Source organism: Spinacia oleracea, chromosome 1 (assembly GCF_020520425.1).
Source record: "Spinacia oleracea cultivar Varoflay chromosome 1, BTI_SOV_V1, whole genome shotgun sequence".
Taxonomy (NCBI): domain Eukaryota; kingdom Viridiplantae; phylum Streptophyta; class Magnoliopsida; order Caryophyllales; family Amaranthaceae; genus Spinacia; species Spinacia oleracea.
Genome location: NC_079487.1, coordinates 6,159,731 through 6,168,049, shown reverse-complemented (window position 1 = coordinate 6,168,049; position 8,319 = coordinate 6,159,731). Strand labels below are relative to the sequence as shown.

The 8,319-nt window shown below is 36.1% G+C and overlaps 1 long non-coding RNA gene across 1 annotated transcript; it reads left to right on the top strand.

Moving 5' to 3' along the window:
• The first annotated feature begins 593 nt into the window (after positions 1–593).
• On the top strand, positions 594–5,050 carry LOC130465701 (uncharacterized). The gene is made up of 4 exons (XR_008925721.1): positions 594–710; positions 1,527–1,582; positions 1,958–2,226; positions 4,915–5,050. It is a non-coding gene; the product is annotated as an uncharacterized lncRNA (long non-coding RNA).
• The last annotated feature ends 3,269 nt before the right edge of the window (positions 5,051–8,319 follow it).

Sequence of the window (8,319 nt, the reverse complement as noted above, 5' to 3'; positions counted from 1 at the left end):
TTAACATTGAATGCATACTTGGACCAAGGGCATTATTTCCTTCAGATGTATCATCGAGTCAAGTCGAGTATTTCCTGGTCCGTTTTGTAGCGTAAGTTTGAATGTTGAAATGTTGAATAGTATTTTGCATAGCATGATGTTAGACTAGATTTCACGATGTGTCGTGTAGCACACTGATTGTTTGGCACTTGTGTTGTATTCGTTGGTCTGAAAACTCTTGGTCATGCTTTATCGACGGTCTTATGGAAGCCTGCCTAATACTCCGTAACTAACTATATATTAAGTAATTTTAACCAATAGAAGCAGTTGATTATTTAGGTGGAATTATCATATCGGATTTTGTTTATCCAGATAAACATGTCAAATGAAAGTAGTTGAGTATTTGGATGGAACTATCACTAGATTTCTTTGCTGAATAGATATACAAATTCAGAATATAATACTATGAGTACTCTGTATTTGACAATGCAAGAGTATATTCTTATCCACCTCAATATCCATAATCTAAAAACAGGACAGTCAATATCAGTTAATTTATTTTTAACCTCTCTTGTTTTTATATTTATTTATTTATGTGATTACTCTGACCTGGTGGAGCGTGCAAAATGCTTCCACGAACTCTTAAAGAGCCTGCGCAAGAAACTGGAATGGCTGTTTCTTTCAAGAACCTTAAACCTAAAGGTTTCCAGGGTGACAAGGAGTATTGGTTGGTAATGTTTTGCTATCTTTCTATATTCGTTCATTTGTCATTGACTCTTTCTAGCTGGTCTGTTTCAATTCCTTATAGCACGTACGCTTATTTGATGCAGTCAGAGTTAAACTATATTGGCCAACTGCATCATCTTAATAACTAAGTATTGATTAGATATTGCCTGGATTAGGGTAGTTGATTGGGTATTCACAAGGAGACCTGTTTATGGGGCACATTTTATATAATTTCATATGTTTCGGTATGTAGTCCTCTTAGTAATAGTCTTTGTTCTTATAGCTGCAAAACCTGAAAAGATTCTGGAAGGGGAAATGTATTCAATGACTTTTGTGAAACCAAAGAATGGTAATGCTTGATCGTCAGCGCGTCGCATCTATTCCTTTGAGCTTTGGCTTTCAGACTTTCAGTTAGTATTACTGAAAGAACTCTATGGAATGAACTATTTATATTATGTTCTTGTGAATTGGGACTCAGTTGCAGTTGATGTTGAGGGATTAAGGATCACATTGAGTACTAAATGTGTTTGAAATCTCAGATTGATGCTTGCTAGCCACTACTGCTGTAATTCTGCTGCTATGCTTTGCTGCTATACTGCTGATATTGTTGTTAATTTTTCTGTAATGCTGAAACATATTATGTTGTTACTGGTGTATAGTCATGAACACAATATTACTAAAGACAGAATATTTAATCATGATTAAAAGTTGACCTTCCTAGTAATATTGTGATTGAGGATGATGATGCCTTAGACTCATAAAGGGTACTGAATATTGTAGCATCGAGGCGATATGAGGCTGAATTTACTGAATTTATGCAGTTGGTGGACAACTTAAATTGGAGGGTGTGCAAAATGAGATCGACAATATATTAACAGTAAGTTCTACTAATGATATTTTTGCTTTGGTTACATGCCATGAGAAATGTCATGCAACTCACGGGTCTTGATGAATATCACCAGTCTTTGCATGCATCAATTGATAGAATTTACTTGCGACCAATATGTTACATAAAGAATAGAAATTAAGGGAATTCTTGGGACATGTCTGAACACAAAATTTCATAAAGAATCGAAATTAAGGGAATTCTTGGGACATTATGTTACATGTAAATCACTTTATATATCTCAGTTACGCTTTGAGTAATGTTTTTTTTCCAAATATCCACCATTTTAATTCACATAATAATGTAGTAATGGGCGGCTAATTTTTCAAGCTTCCTAACTGTATGCTTTATTTCTACTTTTTACAGAGTACAGGGATCAAATAGTACGCTCTTGCATTCAAGTTCTCGCTCTCTTATCAACGCCTTCAGGCAAAGGCTTTCCCTTGGCTTCTTTACTTTGGTCTCCGTTCTGCCTCACGTAGCAGAAATACCTTTTTATCCTGTTCAATCCCAGATGTTAAAGCTCATATTGGTTGGCATCTCAAGTTCCCCTGGAGTAGTATCTAACAAACTTGTTGAAGCAATAAGTGGTTCCTTGAAGCTAATGCTAAAGAGATACAATGCTGGAGATATGGGTATGCTTCCTGAAACATTCATTAACATATGTTAATTATCTTGATACACCTGATGATTCATGACTGCCGCTACCTCCTTCGTTATATACATTATACAGGAGGAGGAAACAAGCAGCCGCATGCTAATTATCTTGAAACACCTGATGATTGGTCTATGTTTAGTTCTATGCCTTTGTTAACCCACTTGAATTTTGGTCTTAATGAGTTAACTGGGGATTTCCTGGGTTCATATTTAGGATCGGGAACTTGACTTACCTTGATTTGTCAATTAATCATTTTACTGGGTTGATCCCAGAATCCCTTTTCAACAATCTTCCAAATCTTCAATACCTTGATCTTAGTTCTAATTTGTTCAGTGGATCAGTATTAGACAACGTTTCAGAGCTTTCAAGTCTAACTGAGCTTCGTTTGAGCACCAAGTCTTTAATAGCTTCATCAGACCACCAAGTTTCTATTTCCCCGTGAAAATAGGAATCTCGCTACTCATCTCAAACCTTCTCTAACCAGAATATACATCACCCTCTTTAATGTTTTCGCTACTGGAACCCCCATGGAAGAATGCCTTCTCTTACAAATAATATCATCTTTACTTGAACCACTTTGAAATTATAACCCACTACCATTATTCATCCCTGGTATCGCCCTTATAAACCTTTTATCCTCTCCCCCAATACTTTGGTCATGAGAATTAATGCCTCATTCTCATCATTTCAGCTTCACTTAAATCATCATACTCATCAAAGTCTCCTCATAAAAATTGAAGCAAATAGTCGAATCACTACTTTTAATAAAACTGAAACAACCCATCAAGTAAATTCGAAGCAATTACAACTAAAAAACAAAATTTCAATAAAGGGGCTATTTTATGATGAAACTACACTTGAATTTTATACCCAATTAATCAAGAACACCCTAATTCAAACAACCCATCAAACCAATTCACACGCAAGCAATTACAACAAAACAAACAGAACTTTCAATTAAAAAAGGGTTATTATGAAAGAAACTGCACTTGAATTATACACCCAATTAATCAAGAAAATCATTAATACCCTAATTCAAACAAACCATCAAATCAATTAGCACGCAATTAGGACTAAACAAAAACAAAGTTTCAATAAAAAGGGACAATGGAATAGAATAAAAATAACTTACGTTGAGAATTATGAAAATTATTTGAGACTTAAGAAGTTCAGACCTAGAAGTGTTATCATAACTACCAAGATAGAGAAAATCAGGCAAGAGATCAGAAGGGAAAACACCTGATTGAACATAAGTTTTTTCAGAAGTTTCAGGCATTCGATGGCCGCAAATCCCACAAACCTCAACTTCTTCAAAGTTGTGGTACTAATGGCCACAAAACAACCATGGGTTTTCTCTCTCCCTATTTCTCATACTGGCTATTATCAACCCAGATTAGGAAAACCTAGAATGTGCCCGTGACAAGCCGTACAAATTAAGTTGCAATTCGAAGTCGTTATAGGTCATATTTAGGCTAAAATGAGGCATTTGCGCTCCCAACTTTGAACTAAAGAACTTAAAGACTCATTTTAAACTTATTAGATGATTAGTTTAAAGTTTATAAGACTTATTCTAATGTACCCATACACATTTAAGGCATGTTTGGTTGTTATAGGATATCTTTAGGCTAAAATGACATTTTCGCTCCCAATTATGAACTAAAGAACCCAAGGACTCATTTTAAACTTACTAAATGTTTTATATGCTTAGTTTTAACTTTCTAGGACTCGTTCCAATCCATTTATGCACATTTAAGGCTCATTGTGTCGTTATAAGTCATATTTAGGGTAAAATGACATTTTCGCTCCCAACTTTGAACTTAAGAACCTAAGGACTCATTTTAAACTTATTATATTATTAATATGCTTAGTTTTAAGTTTATAAGACTTATTCTAATCTATTTATGCACATTTAATGCTTATTTGATCGTTATAGGTCATATTTAGGCTAAAATGAGACATTTTTGCTCCCAACTTTGAAATAAAGAACCTAAGGACTCATTTTAAACTTATTAAATGTTTAATATGCATAATTTTAACTTTCTAAGACTCGTTCCAATCTATTTATGCACCTTTAAGGCCCATTGGGTCGTTATAGGTCATATTTAGGCTAAAATGACATTTTCGCTCCCAACTTTGAACTAAAGAACCTAAGGACTCATTGTAAACCTTTTACTTGATTAATGTGCTTAGTTTTAACTTTCTAAGACTTATTCCAATATATTTATGCACATTTAAGGCTTGTTTGGTAATTATAGGACATAATTAGGCTAAAATGACATTTTCGCTCACACTTATGAACTAAAGAACCTACGGACTTATTTTAAACCTTTTACATGATTAATATGCTTAGTTTTAACTTTCTAAGACTCATTCCAATCTATTTATGCACATTTAAGGCTCATTGGGTCGTTATAGGTCGTATTTAGGCTAAAATGAGGCATTTTCGCTCCCAACTTTGATCTAAAGAACCTAATGACTCATTTTAAGCTTATTACATGTTTAATATGCATAACCTAAAGCTAGATGAGGTATTTAATTAATTTTCGTTACTCTTGAGTCGTATTCTAGAGTATTAGGACATTGTCATTAGTTGCTTGAATGTTAAAATGTGACATTTAATATGCATTTAATCTAATGCTTAATTGAAATTTTTGTTTTTGTAAAGGTCTATACTCCGAGGAATGCGCCTTATGCTAGTGAGGAAATCGATGTGGTTCGTGAGCAATGGGCTAAGGTTTTTACCAGCAAGTACTTATTATTGGCTTGAGCGTGCTTGATCGAGTTGGTTTAGATGTTATAGAACAATCTTTTATATTAAAATGTGTATGTTGAAATTGGAACATATGTTTAAATGTATTAAGTGCATTTTGGTTTTGGGATATATATATGTATACAAAACACCAATTATTGTTTTTATATTTATTCTACAGGTTGTGGTATTCTATTATTGTTGTTGAAAGGTTCATATATTTGGTGCAAGGCACGTATAGATAAATAGAATTAAACTTTTCCCTCCAAAAGGACGACTCTGTTGCAGGGGGCATATACTTGTTCGCTGCAACAAGTATGTGAAAATAGGCAAAAATGAAGACTTGTTGCAGGGGACATATTGTTGTTCGCTGCAACAGGGTAGGTCTGTTGCAGCGTACAAATTGTTGTTCGCTGCAACAAACCTACCCTGTTGCAGCGTACACCAATTTGTACGCTGCAACAGGTCATGAATTTTGCCTAATTTTACACACTTGTTGCAGCGTACATATATATGTACGCTGAAAAAAAGCACTTTTTGCAGCGAACATTGTACGCTGCAACAAGTCTGGACTTGTTGCAGGCCCCTCAATTGCAGCATACGATGTACGCTGCAACAGAGATCTAAAAGCCCGCTGCAACAAGCGTTTTTTCTACTAGTGTGGGGTATTTTCAAGGTGACTTTAGGCAAGGTAGGAAAAGAGTTTGGGTTAGGAAGGTCACTCAATCTGTGGCAGCTTCAGTACCTATCCAAACAGCACAGGTGACTAGTCCTATTGTTGATCAGGAAGGTTTCCAAAGATCACTAAGGCCCATAAGGGTGAGAGTTGAGTCAGGACTACCAGTTAGGACTTCTAATGCTTTTCAGGTGTTGGATGTCTCCTTGATTGAGAATGATGTTCTGATGGGAGAGCAAGTGCAATGAGTTGTACAAGGGGGTGATCCAACTGGAAGAGGGGACTCTTCTGAACCTAATGGATAGAGTGTTAGCATGGAATGTTAGGGGTCTGAACTCAACACAGAAACGGGATGAGGTCAAGCATTTCATTCAGAAGTATGATGTGGGCTTAGTTGGGCTCCTAGAACATAAGGTAAAGCTCTCAAATCTTGGGAGACTTTATCAAAGAGTGTTTGCAAATTGGTGTTTTACTAGCAATTCTAGCTTTCATGATGGTGGAAGAATTGTGATAGCTTGGAAATCTGGTTGTTTTAATGTGAATATAGTGGATGCTTCTAGTCAGTTTGTGCATTGCCATGTTACTCCAGTTAGTGGCATGCATAGCTTTTACTGCACTTTTGTTTATGCTTTTAATAATGCTAATTTGAAACAGGAGTTGTGGAAGGATTTAGGATTACTTAACACTCAGGATCCATGGATTCTGTGTGGTGATTTTAATAGTGTGATGGCAGTTGATGAAAGAATTGGGGCCCCTGTAAGACAGAGTGACATTGTTGATATAAGTAATTGCTTTCACAATTGTGGAATGGAGGATATCAAAAGTGTGGGAAATTTCTTCACCTGGAATAACAAACAGTAAGGCATTAATAGGGTCTTCTCAAAAATAGACAGATTTATGGCTAATCAAGCATGGAAAGGAATTTTTCCAGCTGCTGAAGTTTGTTTCATGCCTGAGGGTCACTTTGATCATTCACCTGGTCTTTTGACAGTGTATCTTAGGAGTGATGGAGGGAGGAAACCATTCAAGTACTTTACAATGTGGAAGAGTTCTCCTGTGTTTTCAGAAACTGTCAAGAAGGCTTGGAATGGTCACATAGTTGGAAATAAAATGTTCAGCTTGGTTTGTAAACTTAAGAAAGTTAAGCAAGACTTGAGAGAACTGAATAAAGTTGGGTTTACTGATGTCCAAGCTGCTGATCTAAAGGCTTATCAAGAAATGGTGAATGCTCAAAGTGCATTGTATAGCAATCCTACTGATGCAAGTGTAGCTGATGCAGAGCTGAAAGCTATACAAGAATATAAAGATAAACATAAGGCATACCTTGCATTTTTTAAGTCAAAAAGCTAAAGTTAATTGGCTTAAAGAAGGAGATGAAAATACTGCCCTATTTCATCAAAGCATCAAAGCTAGAAGAGTTCAAAATCAAGTATACAGTATCTGTGATATGAATGGGAATTGGAAAGACACAGGTGATGAGGTTTCTGAAGCCTTTTTAGCTTATTACAAAATGCTATTAGGTAGCACTCATGATCACAGAACTCCTGTTATTAAACAAATAGTTCAGCAGGGGCCTGTGTGTCAGGATCATCACAAAAGTATTCTCAATGCCCCTTATACTGCTGATGAGGTTAAGTCTGCTCTATTCTCTATTCCAGGAGTTAAAGCTCCAGGTCCAGATGGGTTTGGGTCTTATTTCTACAAAGATGCTTGGCATATTGTTGGAGATGAGGTTATAGCAGCTATCCTGGATATGTTACAGAATGAGAAGCTTTTGAAGGAGGTGAATCATATTGTCATCACTCTTATTCCCAAGACTAAATGTCCAAAAGATGTGAGTGAATTCAGATCAATTTCATGTTGTAACACCATTTATAAATGCATTACAAAGGTCCTTTGTGGGAGATTAAGACAAGTATTGCCTGACCTGATCCTGGAAAACCAAGGTGGTTTTGTTCATGGTAGGTTCATTGTTCACAACATTATGGTTTTTCAAGATTTAGTCAAGCATTATGGCAGGAAGGGAGTCAAACCTAGATGTCTCATGAAGATTGATCTTCAGAAGGCTTATGACACAGTTGATTGGCAGTTCTTGCATGAAATGCTCACTTATCTGGAGTTCCCATGCTCTTTTGTGAAAATAATGCAGTGTGTTACTACTCCCATGTTCTCTTTGATGTTGAATGGAAGTATGCATGGATTTTTTAAATCCAAAAAAGGTTTGAGGCAGGGGGATCCCATATCTCCATTGTTGTTTGTCATATGTATGGAATACCTGTCTAGGGTCTTGAGCAGAATGTGTGATCTATCTCATTTCCAGTTTCATCCAAGATGTAAGGATATCAAGCTCACTCATCTTTGCTTTGCTGATGACTTGATCCTTTGCAGTAAGGGTGATTATCAATCTATTCTTCTCCTGTTACAAGCTTTCAAGCTCTTTTCAAACTCAGCTGGTTTAAAGGCTAACCAGCAGAAGTCTTCTGTGTACTGTGATGGTATGCCAGAGAGTGAAGTTCAAAGAGTAGTTGATGTTTCTGGTTTCTCCAGAAGTTCTTTGCCTTTCAAATACCTGGGTGTTCCCATTTGTTCTAAGAAGATTACTGTGGCTCAATGTGGACATCTAGTGGATAAAATGATCACCAGGA